Source organism: Perca flavescens, chromosome 19 (assembly GCF_004354835.1).
Source record: "Perca flavescens isolate YP-PL-M2 chromosome 19, PFLA_1.0, whole genome shotgun sequence".
NCBI classification, from domain to species: domain Eukaryota; kingdom Metazoa; phylum Chordata; class Actinopteri; order Perciformes; family Percidae; genus Perca; species Perca flavescens.
The window spans coordinates 4,934,688-4,957,039 of record NC_041349.1 but is presented as its reverse complement, the minus strand read 5'-3'; the positions used below and the strand labels follow the sequence as shown (position 1 = coordinate 4,957,039).

General features: G+C 37.6%; 1 protein-coding gene and 2 long non-coding RNA genes across 3 annotated transcripts in view; 1 reads left to right on the top strand and 2 right to left on the bottom strand.

Moving 5' to 3' along the window:
* Window positions 1–22,352, bottom strand: part of LOC114574062 (low affinity immunoglobulin gamma Fc region receptor II-like) — a 392,591-nt gene that overhangs the window by 323,339 nt on the left and 46,900 nt on the right. The window lies entirely within an intron of this gene.
* LOC114545311 (uncharacterized) lies at window positions 2,426–3,174 on the top strand. Its single transcript, XR_003690879.1, has 3 exons — window positions 2,426–2,481; window positions 2,577–2,672; window positions 3,013–3,174. It is a non-coding gene; the product is annotated as an uncharacterized LOC114545311 (long non-coding RNA).
* LOC114545290 (uncharacterized) lies at window positions 8,410–13,803 on the bottom strand. Its single transcript, XR_003690857.1, has 4 exons — window positions 13,788–13,803; window positions 11,612–11,673; window positions 8,860–8,903; window positions 8,410–8,589 (listed from the first exon to the last, which is right to left on the bottom strand). It is a non-coding gene; the product is annotated as an uncharacterized LOC114545290 (long non-coding RNA).

The window sequence follows — 22,352 nt, the reverse complement described above, 5'->3', positions numbered from 1 at the left end:
TATTTAATTTCATTGTGACAAATGAGCTGAAGCGGAAGTTTGTACTCCCAGATCATAATATAATCTTTTACATTAATTTTTTCTTGGTTAGTTCGACGAACCAGTCAGCTCATCAAGATATGTGGCTGCTCTCCAAGCTTGGTTACCATTAAACCAGCTAAAGGAGCTATCCTGGTTGGATTGAATGGTGAGATAAATATGTTGTTATTAAAATAAACATCAGACCATCATATTCATATTGTATTCACTTATATTTTCTTCATTATTATTTTCAGGACGATATAGTCTTTTCATTCCATGCCTGACGGTGGTGCATGCCAAAAACCTGGACGGCTGGATTGGGACGACCTGGTCAAGTGTGGTTACTGGCCTGCAACAGTAAACTACCACACTGTGTACCAGGTTGACCTTTTCCAGTCTTTCGAACATCTGAAGCTGCTTGCACCGGGGCTCTCACGCCAGGCATTCATTGGAATGTTGGAGGAGAGGAGCAGAGCCTGTGGGAGAGTAAATATATATATTTACTCGCATATATATATATATATATATATATTTTTTTTTTATAAAATTTTTTTTTTACAAAAAAAAGTTCAGTGAAGTTCGGCATGTATCATGAAATGCACAATGTTTGTTTTGTCATTGCCATCTAGCCAAGCAACATATGTGGGGATGCCTTCCAGCGGGCATACATAGAGTGGTCCCATGCCAAATTTGAGGTGGAGAGAGCCATGGGCATTAGTCCTTTTACCTGCCTTGCTTAGTGCCACAAATGCATACGCGGTTTCTGTGGATGGCAACCGCAAGCATTATAGATTCAGAAGTGCCACAGGGTATTACATATGTCTTTGAAGCATTAACTGAAGATATTCATGTATAGTTTGTGCTGCATTTTAAGGACTTTTATTGACATACATCATATCTAAAGATCCACAGAAGGGCTATTTGATGGTGCATTGTTTGCAAACACGACGATGTGGCAAATTTTGTGCATTACGTTCAAAATGCTACAAAGCATGTAAGTTTAACATTAGCTACACTAAAGTCATATACAGGTGCATCTCAGAAAATTATAATATCATGGAAAGTTCCATTGCTCTGCCATCCTCAAATCAACATATCTGTATTATCATTTTATTCACATATTCTTTTATCTAATCTGATCTGATCTGTAAACCCGTATCATCAATTATCATTCATTATTTTATATTAATAGGCATCAGGTAAAGGTATGTGTGGCTCCAGTCAGTGGATAGCGGCTAAAGAGACCTGCAGGGCATCTGCGTCAAAAATTGACGAGGAGGGGATTGAGATAGCGGTGTGCAGGCATGGAGTCCTTCTCAAGGCATTAAATATGTTCAGAGGAGAGATTTTTGCCTATCCTATGTACCTTCAAAAGAGCTGTCTACCCTAAGTCCAGCCTTTTTTCTGCATGGATGTGGCCTGCAGATACTTCCCCTACCTTGAGAAAGTTGCCACCCAGTGTCCGGAGCTGCAGGTTAGAATGATGAAAAAAAAAAAAATTTAATTTAAACAAATCCATTTCCTCCAACTCTGAAGGTGACATCATGCCATGAGTTGTTGATTGTTTTGCATCTCAAAAGTATTCTTCTAACTGTTGTGACTGCAAGACACAACTTACTTTAGCACATTCATTGTAATGCATTTCAGGCATGTCTGTTTTTTCACATCATAGACCCTGCAGACTATCGTCCACCTCTCAGTGATGCATGCCAAAGCCCATACATGGACGTGTGAGGTTAGCGTGTAATTTTGTGCATGAATTTCTACTTCCATTTGTGCTTGGGTATGACTGGTTATAATTGTCTTGTAATTGCGTGTGTGAAAGTTGAGCATATTTGTGAATTGCAGTTGAAATGGGGAGGGCGGACCCAAGAAGGGCAGGTAACACAATAGGAGAGGAGGTGGAACAGGTAAAACTTTTAAATATTGGGCTGACTGCATTAATCTTTCAACCTTCATCATCACACTATCACTAACTGTTTACTAACTGTTTACGATTTAGGTCAACAGCTTCTTGTCCAGGGCTGCCATGTCAACTAAGTACATGTCGAAAGGAGGCAAAAAAATAACAATCCTGTGTGTTTGCATGGGGCATTTATTTCTGCCATGATTAAACAAACTAGCAATTGCTTTTCTACACAGCACGATGAGACATGATTACTATGTTGACAATATCCTGGAACCAAAGGAAAATGGCAAACTTGCAAAGGACATTAGTCCAAAGATACGTGAAGGTATATTTTTCCACCCTGTGACATTGCCACACATTCCTGAAAAGCAGTGGACTAATTCCCATGACATACAAAACATATTAAGTGGGAACCCAGATTGTGGATATTCTCTCTACGTTTTTGTTGCTTTTGAAGACGCTGAGTAGACTGGACTTGCTGTGTGCAGATCTCGGTGTGGACGACATCAAACTCCAGCAATGGATTGTTGATGTCCAGCACTGGCCATATGGTAGTACTTAAGGTTTTTAAAACATAAACAGAAACTTTTTTAATTTTATGTATTTTTTATGTAACATGTCATCATTTAAACAAAAAATTTCCCAGCTACCACTGTCTTGGAGGAAGAGTCGGTGGAAGGAAAAATCGAGGGGCTGTACCTCAGCATTCGCCAACGAAAGCAAAATCTCTACAGACAGACTGGTTTGACTTTTAACACCTTAATATTTTTAACGCTTCAGGACATCTTTTCATCATGTGATTTGAGGTGCTCTAGATTGTCCACATTCAGTGTATTCAAGCAAAACATGAAACTCAAATCTGCAAAAATGTGATGTTGAGCTTCATGGCCATCATTTGCTGCTTAACAGAGATGCCATGTTTGAAGGCTTCTATCACCTAGTGTCCACAACTTTTGCTGTTACTCACTTGCACTAAACTCTGTTTTTACGTTTTGATTACAGTCCTGGAGTAATTTTATCAGATAAAATCCAGAAATACACTGACAAAACATCACTGCATATTCTAATTTTTTTCCTCTTAGACACCAACAAAAGGAGACATGCCATCCGTAAAAAAATTGTTCAAGAGAAAAAGCATTTACAGAATGCCATGGATCAGCTGGACGAAGCACTGAAAATACAGTTACCACCTCTTGACGAGTTGCTTATAACTGACAATTTTGTCTGGCCCTGGGAAAGCCTTTACTCAAGTATGTTAATAACCTCTGGATTTAACTATAAATAGAAGTTTATGTTGATTACATTTTCAATGAAGCAATAGCAAATCATACTTTTATGACTATCGCTACTGTGTTGTGTAGTGTAAAATTAAGAACAGTGCTGAGAAGGACTGAAATTCCTTAATTACATGATCCACTTACATGTATGAAGTAAGAAAGTTGTAATATCATGGAGCAAACACTGAAATGAATATGTGCTTGTGTGACAGTATGTAAACAATGTTTAGTAAAACAATGTCTTAACCAGAGAAAGTGGTTGCAAACTTGCATGTTCATGAGCAACGAAGTACTGTTTGAAATATGAAACGTGATATTATGGTAACATACTACCATTGTCATTAAACAATACATTAAAACACACTAAATACATTAATTTGACACCATGTTTTATTCCATGAACTACAGACAATGGTGATCTCTCCACCAAAAAAATGTCTTTGACATAGCCATGCTAGTCCACCGCTTTCAGGAAGAGGTCAACATCATTGTGGATGAGATGCACAGGCACATTACCTCACTCAAAATGCAGCACCACAAGCTAACAGCAATGGTGGAGGTTCAATGTAAGTAAATGTTCACTACTGGAATTCCTACTAATTGTGTATCTCCAAATGTCACAGCATATAAATGAAACCAGCACATTGAGCGCTTTCAAAATACTTTAGCTATGTTAGGTCAATACTTTGTACGTGATGAATAGTCCTGACAGTCATATCTTGTCTTTTCAGGCAGAGAACCAAGTCTTCTCAGCATCTTGAAGAGGCGTCTTCAAGAGCTGCAGGACAACATTGCCACAGCCAAAATGTCATACAGTCCTGCTTTCCAGGGAGGCACAACTGTATTGCAGCAGCTGCTGCAGCAGGACAGTGAAACGTCCAACGAACTGGAGATGGAGTCCTCTGATGAACTAGAGATGGAGTCGTCCGACGAGGATTTAATTGAGGACATTTAAAATGCCTTTTTGTGCACTCTGCCCTGTTACATGCCTTTCAAAGCTCCTGTCTGGATGTGTTTCCCTCTTGTTCTTTCTCTTGCTCACTCTTTTTTCTCTCCAGGATTGAGATGATTGCTTTCCACCTGTGTTTGGAGTATTTGAGGTGGCAGTCAATAAAAGGACTCCTGAGAAGTGGGAGCTAGCTCTTGCTCTGCTCTGCTGGCTGGTTGCCAGTCTTCTTGTCCTTTAAGCTGTGGCTGTTTGGTTATTAAACTGTGGAGTGTTGTGAGGTGGAGGTTGAGGACCTTAGGTAAGTTGGAGTACCCTGTACATCTTGCATGTACTTGATCTTTGTATAGATACACCAGGTTTAGTGGTTGTTGCCGCCTGTGTAATGTTCTCTTTATCTTTTTGTAGAGAGCCGGCTAGGTATTAGGTTTGTTTTGTTTGTAGCGCTAACGCTAGTGATGAGCTAGGCCCCGTTTTGTTATATTGATTTTATTTGTTTGGCACAACCTCCAGGTCCCATCCTCCACCCTCCTGTTGTGAGCTATTTCCATGTTTTGAATAAAAAACACTTTTACACTGACTCTGCACTGACTCTCTCTACACTCACAAAATTTGGTATGTGCCTGTAACTCCTGAAGATTAACATGTACATGTACACAGCATTAGCCATGCCCAACAGAAAGTGCGGCAATTGGGATTTTGTGTGTTGTGACACATCCTGATCAATTTGTCCTAGATGATTGATCTTATTCTTGATTCATCCTATTCATGTCAGTTGTTGATATACATAATGTCAAGTTGTTGATATGAAATTGCAAAAACATTATTGGATTTGTTGCAATGTGCTGAAAAAGCAATATAATGTCAAAGTTGGTATAAAAGATGTCAAGATGTTGATTTGAAATTGCTAAGAATGTTGTTTTAATGTTCTTAAATAGCGATATTTACATGAAACTTTAAAAAAAAAACTTGCCACATAAACAGGAAATGTGTCATAAATTTACCATGCATTGCTTGACATGGATCATAAATCACATGTTAATGATAATATTCACATGCTCAAAATGTATACAATAATATACAAAACTATAATGTAATTTTAAAAATATAGCTGTTTTTGTATTTTGACTACATTTCCCATGACGTGTACCATTAATTTCAATGGTGCTTACAACAATGGCGCTGAAATTTGTAGTTCCCTGAGGCATTTTTTAACAAATTAGGTTTAGGATTGAAAACAGTGCCACAGATGGAAATTGTGCACAGAAATAGTTAGAGCAAGTAGTTACATGTGTCACGACAATGATATACAACTAAAAGAAGCATAATTCCACAAAATATCCAAAAACTTTCAGAGACCATCTGTAACAGGTGAGTTGATGCAAGAGTCAATTATGAAAAATTAGTTGGTGTATCCTATTGTAACCGTATAGTGACTAGAATTAAGCTACATTTGCAATTTTTGGAGAGTTTTTTGCTTTTGTTGAACTACCATTTACATTCTTGGTTTACGGTTTGATTATGCTTACAGTTTCTAGAGGGCTTGGCCCATGATCTTTGAACAGATATTTAATTGCTATGACAGTTTTGCTTTTAAGGTTGTACTCCATGTGAACTTTTTTTGCAAGAAAATGCAAATATTTGTTCACATTATCTGGTCATGATAATTCTTCATTCTCAAGCTCATCAAATTGTACTACGGATCAGGTCATATATGTCAGTTTGAGGAAAAAAATTAAAATATTCAGAGGATAAAATAAACTACCATATATTGTTCAGTCTGATGCAAGAGAGCATGTGAGTAATTTTTACTGCCCCCACACCACCAGTTATCTCAGTAGCGCCCCCCAAAGGTGTAAAAATTTCACTTTTTGAATGTCTTTAATTCCAGAACCACTAATCATATCTGTCTGAAAATTGGTATGGTAATTACTTAAGATATGGGTTATAAATTATGTTTCTGTCATTGTTCCACCTCATTTGCACACATGGGTAAATAACATGTATTTAAAAATAATGACAACATTGCAAGCTTTTGACTTCATATCAAAGCAGGTGATTAATGTTAGTAATTTAATCATGTTTCTCATTTTATATATAAAACTATTATGTAATTTTAAAAATATAGCTGTTTTTGTATTTTGACTACATTTCCCATGACGCGTACCATTAATTCCAATGGTGCTTACAACAATGGCGCTGAAATTTGTAGTTCCCTGAGGCATTTTTTAACAAATTAGGTTTAGGATTGAAAACAGTGCCACAGATGGAAATTGTGCACGGAAATAGTTAGAGCAAGTAGTTAAATGTGTCACGACAATGATATACAACTAAAAGAAGCATAATTCCACAAAATATCCAAAAACTTTCAGAGACCATCTGTAACAGGTGAGTTGATGCAAGAGTCAATTATGAAAAATTAGTTGGTGTATCCTATTGTAACCGTATAGTGACTAGAATTAAGCCACATTTGCAATTTTTGGAGAGTTTTTTGCTTTTGTTGAACTACCATTTACATTCTTGGTTTACGGTTTGATTATGCTTACAGTTTCTAGAGGGCTTGGCCCATGATCTTTGAACAGATATTTAATTGCTATGACAGTTTTGCTTTTAAGGTTGTACTCCATGTGAACTTTTTTTTTTTTGAAAATGCAAATATTTGTTCACATTATCTGGTCATGATAATTCTTCATGTCAAGCTCATCAAATTGTACTACGGATCAGGTCATATATGTCAGTTTGAGAAAAAAATGAAAATATTCAGAGGATAAAATAAACTACCATATATTGTTCAGTCTGATGCAAGAGAGCATGTGAGTAATTTTTACTGCCCCCAGACCACCAGTTATCTCAGTAGCGCCCCCCAAAGGTGTAAAAATTTCACTTTTTGAATGTCTTTAATTCCAGAACCACTAATCATATCTGTCTGAAAATTGGTATGGTAATTACTTAAGATATGGGTTATAAATTATGTTTCTGTCATTGTTCCACCTCATTTGCACACATGGGTAAATAACATGTATTTAAAAATAATGACAACATTGCAAGCTTTTGACTTCATATCAAAGCAGGTGATTAATGTTAGTAATGTAATCATGTTTCTCATTTTATATATAAAACTATTATGTAATTTTAAAAATATAACTGTTTTTGTATTTTGACTACATTTCCCATGACGTGTACCATTAATTCCAATGGTGCTAACAACAATGGCGCTGAAATTTGTAGTTCCCTGAGGCATTTTTATCTTTTTTTTACAAACGAATTAGGTTTAGGATTGCCACAGATGGAAATGTGCACAGAAATAGTTAGAGCAAGTAGTAACATGTGTCACGACAATGATATACAACTAAAAGAAGCATAATTCCACAAAATATCCAAAAACTGTGTGCTTTGCCCCATGTTGCTAGGTAACGCCCTTTACCAGCTGGGCGGAAGACGAACGTGAGCCTCGCCTGTAAAGTGGACGAGAGCAACCGACAAAAGTCCGCTCTCAAGTCAGACAGTTTCCAGTTGATTCCAGCAGCCTTCAGGCTGAACAACAAGTGACAGAAACACTGTGGTCTGATTCTGATTTAATAAAATGTTATCAGACCATAAATCAGCTCCTCCAGCTGTTTTTATTATGATCGAAATGCTCTACATGCATCTGTTGCTGATTTTAATTAACAACAGACTGTAGATGATCTGTAATCTGAACAGATTTAGTCTCTCTGACTTCTAAACATCACTATCAGCACAACATGTGTTCTGTACAGAATAAGCCTTTAAATCAGACAGCCTTTAAATTTCAAAATCAATAAAAAGTTTATACAAAACTTCGATTCTGAAACAATCAGTTGTTAGATCAGCTGAGAGGCCGATGTTTTCCAGCATGCCCTGGGTCCGCCTGGGTCTTGTAGTCGGTGAAAAGCAACTGAGCTGCCTGCTCTCATGCTGCGTTCATGCCACCTGGGAATAGAAGGACCACCCCGTGATTACGTTGTTTTTCCGACTGGCAGCGTTCATATGGTCGGGACGCGTGTTCTTCTTCTTCTGTTATATTGGCGTTTGGCGTAACAACTTGTTGCATGGCTGCCACCAATGGTTGGCCGTAGCCGAGAGCATCACGTGTGTGAAAACATGGAGGCCACAATAATACAAGATTTCCTTTTATTTTCTTATACGAACATGGAAACAGCACATCGCCAGCTGTTTGTTTGTGTTATCTGCAGGACAACTAACAGGAAAATACACGGATAATGTGTTGTTTTTTTTACATGGGCCTATTTATTTAACTTCCTCTCCAGAATGTAGTTCATGTCATTAGCTGAGCAAAACAGAGACAAGACATAAAGACCAGGTGAAGATAAAGATGACTATTATCATTTATTTTCTTCTTCCTTATTTACACAATATTCTCCACATTGGTCCACGATGACCTCCACCTTTTGCCACTGAAAAAAGAAATAAAAGTATACATGAGTATTATAAGGGGCTTTTTTTTTTTTTTTTAACAATAGGCCTACATCAATAAATAAATAACAAAAGACCTTCAGAACAGGATGATTAACATCTGCCACCACCCCCACCTACCAGGCATTTCTTACAGATAGCATTAATACTAGATACTCTTGTTCACACTGAAAACACTTGTCCTAAATGACGATTCATGTCAAATATGATATTCATGTCAAGATGTTTTTGTAATGTGCTGAAATACTTACCATAAAGGGCAAGGATGCCACTGCATAAATAGCTGTTTCTGCCCCTTACAAAGAATTAAACAAAATAAAAATTATTATTATAATTATAATTATTATTATTATTATTATTATTATTATTATTATTATTATTATTATTATTATTATAAGGGTTATTCTGTACAGATGTAAGCTCAAGACCTGCTTACCACCCTCACTGGAACCCTTCCAATTTGCCTACCGTCAGAACAGGAGCACAGAGGATGCCATCTCTACAGCACTTCACTCTGCACAATGCTGTTCATTGACTTTAGTTCAGCATTCAACACCATCATCCCCTCCAAACTGATCACCAAACTCAGTGAACTGGGCATCAATACCTCCCTCTGTAACTGGATTCTGGACTTCCTAACCAACAGACCTCAGTCTGCTAGGTTAGATAATAACACCTCCTCAACCATCACCCTGAACACCGGCATACCACAGTTATGTGTGCCCCCCGACAATTGCACTACCCTATCCCACCCAGTGTTATATTTATTTACAAATGTACATACTGTAATTACACTTATACATAGCCATATTCTACTGCTCGTCATACTATTTATCCTGCACATACACTTATTCTTACTACTCTTATAATGTTACTGTTTCTGCAATACAATGGTACTGTTACCACACTGCACATAGCTGTACATACTTTACATATCTGTCTATATGGTTCATACTGAATATCCATATTTATTCAGTTTTTCTTATAATATATATACTGCATAGTATATCTATATTTTACAACCATTATTATGTCAATGCTACTACATTGCCCGTATCTGTACATGTTGTTCATATTACATAGCCATATTTATTCTGCTCTTATAAGGTAGCTGCTAATACACTACACATATTTATTAGGGCTGCAGCTATCGATTATTTTAGTCATCGAATATTCTACGATTATTCCATTGATTAATCGGATAAGAAATACTTAGTAAGAAATACTTGGTAAACAGCAATAGTAAATATTTATTATTGCTGTTTACTAAAAAAAAAGGAAACCTGTCGCTTGTATATATACAAAAGACTGGTTTCCTTTTTAGAAAAAAACAACCTTTTTTATTGCCAAATTCCAAGAACCTTAAAAAGAAATACATTACAATAGTAAATTTTTGGTGGCCCAAATGTTAATATTTTTTTACCCAATTCCCCTTCTTGCCTCTGGCTCTTTGCACTGGATATGCAAATACACAGCCTAATACACAGTGAGGAGCATAGATATATCTATGGTGAAGAGAAAGAATAAAGAATGCATGCTGGGGGGAGGAGCCGGTTTGTCTCCGGAAGCAGCTACATTTCCAAAGATTAGAAGCAAACTAATAAAAAGTTACACTACAAACCGACAGCTTTCGTTTTAGCTTGGTAAAACATCGCTATTAGCAGAGTAGCATGCTGCAGGCTAGTTGTGTAAACAGCGCGGTGGACGAGAGCAGCAGACGTCAACTACCTTGTGTCGTGTTGGCTCCATGGAATGGATGAGTACACTGGATGTTTGTTACAGAGATGTAGCAGCATTCTCTCGCCTGTCTCTTCTCTTAGACCCTCGCTTTTTTCGTCTTCCTTCATTTGTAATATGGGCCGTCAGTCTTGTGTCCGCAGAAGCACACACCTCTTGGTCGCTAGTAATAATCCTCCGTGAGGAGACACAGTGAGCCGTACAACCTTAATTACATTGATTTAACGAAGCTTGAGGCAAGAAAAAATTTTGCTTGAAGATTTTTTGTAATCGAATTATTCGAGTTATTCGAAGAATCGTTGCAGCCCTAATATTTATATTTAATTTATATTACTCCAAACCACCTTCTGTAAACCAACTGTACACTGCACTATATTTCTTGTTCTGTCTATACTTGAAAATCACATTGCACTTTTTTTGCACTTCTGGCTAGATGCAAACTGCATTTTGTTGTCTTTGTACTTGTACTCTGCACAATGACAATAAAGTTTAATCTAATCTAATCTAAATACTGCCTCAACGTTAATTAAGTATTAGACAAAGCAAACAAAGTAATTATTGGTGCCATGTGGATACAGAAAAATCTGTTTACAAGGCCCTCAAAATCACCAGTTTTCCAAGTTTTTTCCATATCTAGGGCCTTATATAAAACTAATGGGCATGCAGTACAATCATACCAAGAACATGTCTACGTTCCACCCTACAAAGTTTGGGCCGGTTAAGAATTATACTTTTCAAGATATTAATGCCCAAACATGGCCTCCAAGATGAGGTATTTCTGAGATAGTAAAAATGATACGTTAAGGGTGAAAATATGTATGAAAACATTGGAATTTAATACAAATATTTTACAGGTCTTACTTTTGGGACCTAAATATTAGGTAAACAAACTTTGAGCAAAATCTGAGATGGTCCAGCAACCATTTTCCTGGATTTTGTCTGATTCGACACAGAATGACCCATATGATATTTTACATATCATCTTTTGCATTTTCATGCACTGGTGATTTCTTGGAATTGCATTTCTAGTTATACTTATCGCTTTTATCTAAAGCAACTTACATATGTCAATTATTACAAGGGCCAGTCTCCCCAGATCAACTAGAAGTTAAGTGTCCTGCTTAAAGGCACAACGGTGGCAACTGGGAATTGAACCCACAACTTTTTCTGGCTAATGAATGCTAGCATAGTTCCTTAGCCACTATGCTACCCCACTTTAACAGCCTATCTACTGTTAATGCACTTTCATTTCCCTCAGATACCAACCTTTTTATGTCTTTCACGAAGGACATTCCCATCAAAAATTTCCTGGTGGCAATAGGAACAGTCTGAAATAAAGATATACTTGAGTGAGTATGTATCCTACTGGAAAGCAAAAGAATTAAACAGCAGAAAATAAATAAATATGTCCTATGAAGTATTATGCTACAATGTACATGTCAACTGATACTCTGTTCTATTTAGTTAACAAATTTTCAATACATTCCCTACCATTACTTTTTCTCCTCTCCTTTTTCTTCCTACTGAGATCTACAGCTGAGGCAGGTAAAGTGGTGACAGTGGCTGGCAGGGTGGGAGTAGGAAGGGTAGGAAGAGGTAGGGTGGGAGTGGTGAGGGTAGGTAGGGTGGGAGTGGGAAGGGTAGGAAGAGGTAGGGTGGGAGTGGTGAGGGTAGGTAGGGTGGGAGTGGGAAGGGTAGGAGGAGGTAGGGTGGGAGTGGTGAGGGTAGGTAGGGTGGGAGTGGTGAGGGTAGGAGGAGTAGGTAGGATGTGAGTGGTGAGGGTAGGTAGGGTGGGAGTGGGGAGGAGTAGGTAGGATGTGAGTGGTGAGGGGTAGGAGGAGGTAGGATGTGAGTGGTGAGGGTAGGCAGATTGGAAGTGGTGAGGAGGTGGGAGTGGTGAGGGGAGACAGGTTGAGGGCAGAGGAAGGCAGGGTGAGAGTAGAAATTGTAGGGGGAGGCAGTGTGGTGATGGTTGGGGGAATCAGGGTGGGAGTCATGAGGGTTGGTGGAGGTAGGGTGAGGGGTAGTGGGAGCCAGGGTGGGAGTGCTGGGGTAAGGTGTAAGATAGGTGGATGCAGCAGGCTTAGGCACTATGGAATAAATATAAAATGTAAGTAATCACAGTCTCTTCATTACTGTTATGAAGGGTTATAGTTGAGAAATGTCATGTCACAAATATAAAAACTGTTGACATAAAAATATGCATTACATTCAATATGCATTGTATTCACAGACATAATGAGGCTAGTGTGGGACAGGTTTTAAGTCTTGCAGGCTCAAAACATTTACCTCAATATTCATATTGTACCTCTATTGTAATTGTATGCTATTATTAATTAACTCAATTTATACCGTTATTTGTAATGTTTATATACCATTTTTTGTAAAATCAATAAATTTGAGTATTGCGATATTTTACTATACTGTATATACAGACATATATACAGTATATATACTGTATACATTTTCAAAACAATGTTATGCACATGATAATGCCTTTATAATGTCACAGAAATTAGAATATCTCCTTACACACAAAGATAGGTTGAGAGTCTACACAATTACAATTGAACAGGCGTAGTCTGCGAGACTATTCAATTAAAAACAAAGATAAGAGACGGTCTCGAGTCCGTTCCGGTTTTGACAAAGGTTTGCGAAAAAAAATAACTTAGCCTTGTGGTGACGATCACATTGAAAAATATAATAAAGTTTCTGTCATCATGGGTAACGAAACCTCAAGCCATGTCAAGCCTCAGGACCCATTGTTGGTGAGATGAGCCAAAAATATGGACCGAACTGCTTGAGATGTCTGTCTTTAAATTCTTATATTGCACTGTAAATTTTATTCTTGTCTTTTAATGTTTTTAAATTGTTTTAAATTGTTTTCTAACTGCTCTTTAATGTTTTATGTAAAGCAATTTGAATTGCCCTGTTGCTGAAATGTGCTATAAAAATAAAAAAAAAATTTCAATACATTGACTCATAAACCCTGCATCGTGTTATGTATCATATCACAACAAAGCCCTTTTGTCCTAACCCTCTCTCTTTGCTGTAGCTTTATGTTATTAAATCCAGGTATATGTAGTAACCATTTTTGAAAAACAACTAAATAAAAAAAAAAAGAGGTCGTTGGTTCTCTGGCCTATCTTGCTTAAATAAACACTACAAATATATGCAAATATGTAACTTTATATGTAACTTTACTCTGATTGTGGGGGGAAAAAAACACCAGCATAACATTGGCTGTCAGTGAATTGTCAATAAACCATTCCTATGAAATGTTTTTAATCCTTCAACAGATGTAGATTAAACAAAAAAAAGATAAATAATATTTTAATTTGTAGGCTTTGTGAAACAGAATGTACTGTTATGTGGTTCAATAAAGTACAATAAAGTATGAGAAACTGATTATTTTGTTATTAAACTGAATATGTATGCTTACAGTTGAGGAAGGTCTCAAGACCCCTTTAATTGTGGCAAATGCCTTCATCGTCTCCCTGGATGGCTGCTCTTCCAGGTGGAGCAGCTGGGCCTTAAACTTCTTCTTCCCCTGCTTCGCCACCAGGAGCAGGGGGTAGAACCCCACTGCTTTCAATTTATGTAACTGTAACAAAACAAGAACAAAACACCATATGTTTTTTGTTTGCACATACACAGATACCTGAATGAACAATTAACTAGAAAATAAATGAATGTAACATGCTTACATCAATAAAGGCACTATCCAGTGCCTTTACGGCATTGAACTTTGTTGGTGGTTTTTCTTCAATTTTTTTTAACTTATTCATTTTAATTGCCTTGTATGGCTGCTCCCTTCCACAAAGGTTGCACTTCTTTCTTGCCACGCCAATCATGGCGTGACAGGAGATACAGGACTTTTTAGTCGATCCAGGCATCTTTATGTAGGACACAGTTGGAACAGAGATGGGGTGAGAGGTTTGAATGGAGAAGGATGAAGTAGAGAAAAAAAAGAGGGTAAGCGAGGTAGCGTGAAAACTGACATGACTTCTGCACAGACAACATTTCAACAATGTCCACAGTAGAGTTTAGAATGTTTGAAACCACATATTGTTTGGATACTGAATATAAACAAAGCCTATGAATAAAATGTCAGATTTACATCTCGATTTTCACCCCAACTCAATATCTCGGACACTATGTCTCATCCTCCCTTTCACAGATACACAGGTACACAAGTACAGAGACACAATCACAGAGACAGCCACAACAGTTTTGAAATATAATAAACAGCAATCTTATGTAGATCAATTTTATATAGGCCTAGTATTTCTATGGGATTTTCAAAAGAAAATCTGTTTAAATCTCAACAAGTCTATGGGCCCTATTTTTAGGATCTAAATAGACAGTCTAAAACGAGCACACTTGCGCTCAACTTGGCGCTGCAATGCACATGGTATACGATAGGGCCCTATAGCTCCAAGGCCGGCTACACACTGCTAGCGTGGCGTTTCTGTTGCATGTCAGTTGCATGTCATTGCACACCAGAAACGTGTTTGATGCGGCGCTGCGGCTGCTAGCCTTGTCTGTACACATGTATGTTTCCCATTGATAAAATGCAGTAGTAATACTTAATGTTAAAATGTATATATATATATATATATATATATATATATATATACTGATTTGATTACAGCAAAGACAACGTTGGCAGTATTGACGGCAAAATAGGCTACAGAATATTTCGTTCTGTATTGACAGGTGCAATATTTGAAAATTGATTAAAACATTTTGTCTGTACACATGTATGTTTCCCATTGATAAAATGCAGTAGTAATACTTAATGTTAAAATATATATATATATATATATATATATATATATATATATATATATATATATATATATATATATATATATATATATATATTTTATATATATACTGATTTGATTACAGCAAAGACAACGTTGGCAGTATTGACGGCAAAATAGGCTACAGAATATTCGTATACAGAATATACACGTTCTGTATTGACAGGTGCAATATTTGAAAATTGATTAAACATTTTTTTAAATTACACTTATATATCTGCATTTGTGTCAAAACCTCGAGACATTCAAACATCAAAATATCATTTATTAAATGTATTTGTGTCAAAATGACATATAAACATCTTTTCGTATTATATGTTGCCTGGAAACGCTTCCAACACGCTTGCATGTCACGTGAAAAATAGGCATCTGGCCTATTTTTAGCATTTTCGGCCGCAGCTCAAGCCGAACACGCAGGCAGTGTGTAGCCGGCTGCGTGGCATGAGCGTGTCAGCTGCGTGGCGTGTCCGTTTTTTTTGGGCTCCCATGTTAACAGATTAGAGCTTGCACACTGCCTGAATGACACGCACATCTCAGGAAACGCGTGCATGCTAGAAATAGGACCGACACCTATTTTTCAGGTGACATGAATATATTGGAGGCATTTCCATTCAAAAGAGACAGGGAAAAGACTGGCCGCAGCAGCAGCGCATCTGAGACATTTCTGGTATGAATGCACATATAAAACACAACGCAGTAGCCACATAACACAGACAGAATACACATGCCACGCTTATGGTGTGATTAGACCCAAACGTCTTGTGTCCCCTCCTTATCTCACGGATAAACATGCACACACACAAACACATTACTACTATCAACCATTATATTTACATTGCATTTACATTATATTGCAACATCTTGAAAGCTGTACAAAAGGTAACGTTAGGTTACATTTGGGTGAAAAAATATCTAAAATACACATTTCTTTCATATTGAAAACGAATGTGTGTGTGTGTGTGTTTTAACAGTTAAAACACATAAACTCAAGAACAGAGGTCATAATTTAATCTTGCTTGGAATGAATTTAGATTTTCATTGCTACAAGATTGCTGATAGTGCTAGCTAGCTGCCCTATGGAAATCATACCAGATATCAAGAAATGCTAGGTCATACAAAAGGTGGGTCTCTATATAAAAATGACTTAAAAACAGGTAACCTAACTTAATGTTTTATTAACTAGGGCTGTCTTAAATGTTTATTGGATACTACCATTGCAACAATGTCCATTTAATTTAATGCATAAGTTGCTAATAACAGTAGCTAGCTAGCTACTACTGACAAGTATTTTAGCTAGCTTGCTAGCTAAGAAGCTATATTGCAAACACAAGAAAATCGTACATTTGTTGATCAGTTGCAAAAGCACATATCGATTGGATTCTGTATACAAAAATAAATATGTTAAACAAGTTGTTTAAATGATAATAATTTTAAATGAATAAAATGATCGTTACCTTTCTGGTATGGTCCTTTCTCAGGGCAGAACGGGGTGAGTCTCGCATGCTACGAGATCTCACGTTGCTGCAGCTACGAGACGAGATTTCACGTTGCTGCAGCTTCAAAAGAATGTAACAGCATTACATTTTCTCACCATGCTATTTTGTAAGGTTGTTACATTTTTAGTAGGAGACTGGGTCAGGGCTGTACACGGGTTTTCACGTAAGTTTCCCGAACAAATAACCTCGCGGTGTGGTGACGATCACATCGAGCAAGACATAGTATACTATAAAGTCCAAGAATCAATTATGGGAAACGAAATTTCCCGTTCCAGTGATGCAACTGGACCCATAGTGGTTGAAATGACTCATAAATATGGACCGGATTGTTTGCGATGTCTGTCATAACTGGTCATAAAGCTTTGGCTTTCCGAGAAACGGATCCTTGTGTACAAAGACACTGAGAATGTTAAAGCAAGATTTTAGAAGAAGTAGAAAGAAAATTAATGGGAAAATCAATAATTAAGACAGAGGATTTAAAGCTACTGAGTAGCCTACAGGAAAAACAAAGAATGTTTTAAGAAAACAGTGATCTAGGGAAAGAATGCAAACACACATGCACCAATAACCTCATCAGTTCTAACCAAAGCCTATTTCTGAGCTTTCTCTAAAAATCAGGAAGACAAGCTGGAGAAACGGAGGGACGAAGAGGACACGGACTCAACAATCGGACAGGACCAACAGCATCAGTCACACCTGCATCGGGTGGAAAGACCAACGAGTACGTGAGAAAACCATGTTTGAAGCGTTTGTCTGCATGTTACAACAGGCTGGTGGGCAACATATGGAGCGCGGACCCGAAGGGAAAAAAGGCTGCTCCCACAAAGGACGTGGTCGAGCCAGAGAGAGGCCGAGGCGGGTACCGTGGGCAAAATGGTGAGCCCTACAACCGAGACCAGTGTTTGTACTGCAAGGACTTTGGACATTGGGTATGTAAATGCCCAAAGAAAAGCAAATAACACCTCCGACAAAGAACAACACTTGTCCCTCTGTTTGACTGAGTCCAACAGCTGATGAAGAAGGTACTGCTAACACACACACACACTCGCTTCATGCAGTGAAGAAATGCTTTGCACTGATACACTGTTTTTGTTTTTGCTATTAGGGACAATTGATAGGTTAGAAAGTTCTGAAAATAATCTATTCAGTTAAACCATTATAGTATGTTATCTTCTGAAACCTAGAAGAAAATGCCTACTACTGAGGGTAAAGTTAAAGGGGTTCCACTCACATAACTTGATTATTAGAGCTAAAGATTTGACACTGAAGATTATTTGGTCATTCTATTTGGTCAATTGGGGTTACAGATCAAACAGTAAGAGAACAATTCTCTGTTCCTCTCTCCTGTACATGGGAAAAACAATTCTTGGTGTATGAAGGTTCCACTTATTTAGTTTAGGTAGTGATTTGATGTGCACTTTTAACATTGGTTTAACCTCAACACCTGACGGATTGAGAATTTCTCCTAATGTTCAACTGACGTAACCACGTTAATTCCAGTGTGGCTAAAATGACCTCACTAAGGCGGCGTCTGTAATCAGCCCTGCCTCTGACTGCATGAAACCTGACGACCAATACATCACTCAAGGCTGCATCTGCTTTTATCCCTCAGGAAAAGGTTTTTGGTGCAGTGCTGTTTTCATGTAAAATGAACAGAATAGCAGCTTGTTCAGTTTAGTGTTAACAATTAGATTTTTACTTGAGCCGGTCACCTAGAATGTCTGTACACGTTCCTGAGGTCACTGTAAGACTTTTGCTGCCAAAGTTATTGAAGCGTTCGTGAATATGAAACTGTCTCTGCAGTCTCCCCCGATGCTGGGACTGCCAGATCCCTAAAAACAGTTCATACAGACATACACGTACATACACATGCTTGCAATGAAGACAGGCTTTTTGCACGCTACAAACACTCCCCACACGATAGACAGATCAAATTAGACGCAAAAACAGCACGACAAACAGAAACAACTTTTGGAAAATATGTCCAAGTATTCAATGTGTTTGTCTGGTGTGTATACAAATTGCCAACCATGGTGTTAATTATACAAGGGAAGAAAATTGGATTTTTAGTTGATTCGGGAGCAACAATTTGGGTTTAGTGAAGTTTTGTTCTTCAAACCAGAAGCTCTCTGGTAAACTAGGGTTTTTTTCCCTTAGAGAAATGGTTAGAAGAATGGTTATCTCAGAGGAGTTCACCATTCTTATGATTTGTGTGTATTCAGATCCTTAGGATCCTGAACTAGATATGAAAGGAAAATGTTCATTGTTTCTTTCTCCCTTCCATCTGAGTGTCCTGTAAATTTGTTATGCAGATTGCATTTGAAAATGTCTATTTGAAATTGAAGACATTCTTTCACCCACGGGTCTTAGGAATGTTTATTCTTTTGCCCACTGGCTTTAAAGTTGTGCGGTTTGATAAAAATCACTCTTTGGCTGACATATTTTTGTTGCAGCCTAAAAGTACGTATTTGTTTACAAATTATAATGTAACACGTACCATGTCAGTCTGTTAATCTCCTGATTACGGTAACAAATTGGGACACCTGTAGTTAAGTTTAAGGAATCACAAATATTACATGCATTCCTTTTGTCAACTTTTGACCCTGATGAAGACTACGTTGAAAAGTTTTTTTTAACAAATCAAAGGACGAGCATGAGTTTTCTTTTGTCTACTGGCATATACGCATGTCCAGTGGCTGTCACCTTGACTGATAAACTACAGACGTTTTTCAGAAATTCTAACTCAAAAGCTCACATTCATGTTTCTTTGTCTCCAACAGAAGAGGAGACAGACATAGGACACCTTGTGACTATTTGTAAAAATTGACTGACTGGACTGACATTACTGATAATGTGTTTATTTGTCTCTATCGACAGGAGACTATAGAAAACCTATACGACAGCGTAGGCCTTGTATTCACAGTGTTTTACATATTCAGTGAACCTGTGACTACAATAGATGCATATTCACACGGTAAAAACGACATTTTATCTACTGATGTTTCACCACCTTTTGTCTCAGGTACAGCGTTATCTCTGGGCAAAACACAGAAATGTGACGTGGATTGATTGACAAATTGTTAACCTGTAGTCATCAAGCTGCGTTCGGACTACAGGCCCCAGAAACATCAGTACACGCTAAAACAGGAAGTAATCGACAGAAATTCGACCGTGTTTTTAACTCTTTATTGACGGATGGGGTTTATAGTTCCGTGTTTAGATTCTCCAACACGTACACTTATTCTCTCAAGTAACATAAATAAGAATCATCATTTTTATTACAAATTTTAAAGTTTAGTTTCATTCAGGACCTTCGAGCAGTAAATGCAGAGGGTCTATGCTCGAGCACCTAATGTCTCCCACAGCTAAACATAACATTCTGCAGGGAATGTTAAAGGTTTTGATTCTCTGTTGTTTCGTCTAACATTTTTCTTTCCTCAGAGTTCCAGTAGAAAAGACAGTAAATATCGTTTTATAGTTCTGGGTGATGGTAAGCTGTACACCTTGACACACCTTTCAGGAATACATTGAGTTGTTAATTAATGATGCCATAAATTACAGAAAGAATAACAGTGTGTTTATATGTACCCTGGAGAGAGCCTTCTTTCTTTGACAGAGGACAGCCAGAGGAGGAGACACGCACACACACACCACACAGATAAGGCACAAGCTAAAACCAAACATGAGTAGTACAAGTGAAATTTTGGTTTAATGAAAAAATATGGGATATGTTTCCCGTAACAGGTAACGATTTGGATAAATAGATGTTCAAAGTACACGTGATTAGGTGTGCTTTAGAAGGCTAAAAACTTTAATTTGTAATGATTCTTGGAACTAGCAGATAGTAATTAGTGTTACTTTGGTTTGTAAACTGGAGATAAAAAAAATGACATAAACAATGTATTTTGGGTAATTCGTCTTAGGTTAATGGTGATATTGAATAAATGAATGTTTAAATGAGATTTAATCCTAAAAGCAGTACGTTTCATGTCGTACTCTAATGAGTTTTTGAGTTGCTATATCAAAAATTGTTTTAACTAAATTAGTTGATGTTGACGTTGAAAACTTTACTGAGGTGAAAATTCTCCTTAAGAAATTATTCATTGAACTTTGGTTACTGATAAACAGGATTTGCTGTAAAACCTAGAACAATGTTAAGGATTAGAATATTAAACAGATTATTTATATTGCTTTTGAGTCATGAGCTTTGTCATGTCTCAAAAAGGAGGGATATAGTATAGCAATGATAAATAAGGGGTTTAATAAAGTAGCAAGGGAAATAAATAGTGTTAAATAATTTTTCTAAAGACGTTTGAAACACTTGTTGTGACATCACTGTAGCTCCAGTTTAAAAGACCTTGAATAACCAAAGTGATAGAATAGTTAAGAAAACATCTGCTTAGCTGAGAACAAAATTGACAAAATTGATAGTTCAACTGTAAACAAAAGGATCATCTACCCCCTGATTGACACAGTAGTGTAAGGGGATGCAATAGTAATTGTTTTTGTTTTATTAGTTCCGATTTGCTCCAAAGAATTTTGCTCTAAAGATTCTCTTTATTTATACATAGGTAGGGAGAGGCCCATAATAAAAACACCTATTTCTTCCACGGCAGTATAAGGAAATGATAGGTTAGGGTAGGTTATTGCGTGAGAATTTTCTTCTGCTCTTTTGGCCATGAGAATCCAGGTGTCAAGCCTGGGGATTCTGTGGTGATAACAACTTCAGGAGGAAGGATTGGCAGATAGACGGTGAAAGAGACCATCGCGATCGTTCCAGTGACACAGGGCAGTGAAAGGTTCCAGGTAGAGTCACCTGGATACACGCATCACTACAAAAGGTTCCAGAGGAGAGGAGGACAGGTTTTTCTACAACCTGCAACAAGTGACGAGCAGATCCTCTGCTGAGTCACCTACGAGGGAAATCGATTCAGAGATCAGCCTGACAGACGGCGTTTCTGTGCTATCTCTGAAATCAATCGGGGAAAACTGGAGTTTTTCTCACTGTTTGCAACACGTTGAGAGAGGAGGAAAACGAGAAGTTTTTCCAAGGAGGAAAAACCAGAAGCTACATATTGGTATTGTAGCCTGCTGTTTAAAATCATTTCAGAAGACAGCAGTGATACTGATCTCTTCTCTGACAACCACAGCACATTCTCTGACAGTGACAGCAGAATATACTTCACAACTGTAGAGAACACACCACCTCTCTCTCTCTGAACACACACACACTCACTGCACATTCTTTTGAGGAACTGTTGACATTCCTCTGAGATAAACACACACACACTTTCAGAGCAGAGTGCTCTGGCGCACGCATGGAGCAGATGGACAGAAAGGACTGGAACAGGTACCCTTCAAGAAGAACATTGGGGGGGTTATTCCACATTTGTAGTGTGATTATTATGATTTTCTACTGCATTTATGGTTTTTGCATTTTATCTTTGTTGAGAGAAAAGTATGATAAATCAGGTGTAACCATTCCTCCCAACATTTACATACACCAACACACTAGGGTGACTGGAGGAAAAGACAGGTGATGCGTTCACTACTTTCCATATCAATGAGAAAATGGTGGTTGGAATACAATAAGTACTAGTACAGAGCTAATATTACTGTAATGATAAACTCTGATAATAGGCAAAGGGATGTTTGGCATACAAATGCTACTAAATTGGGGTT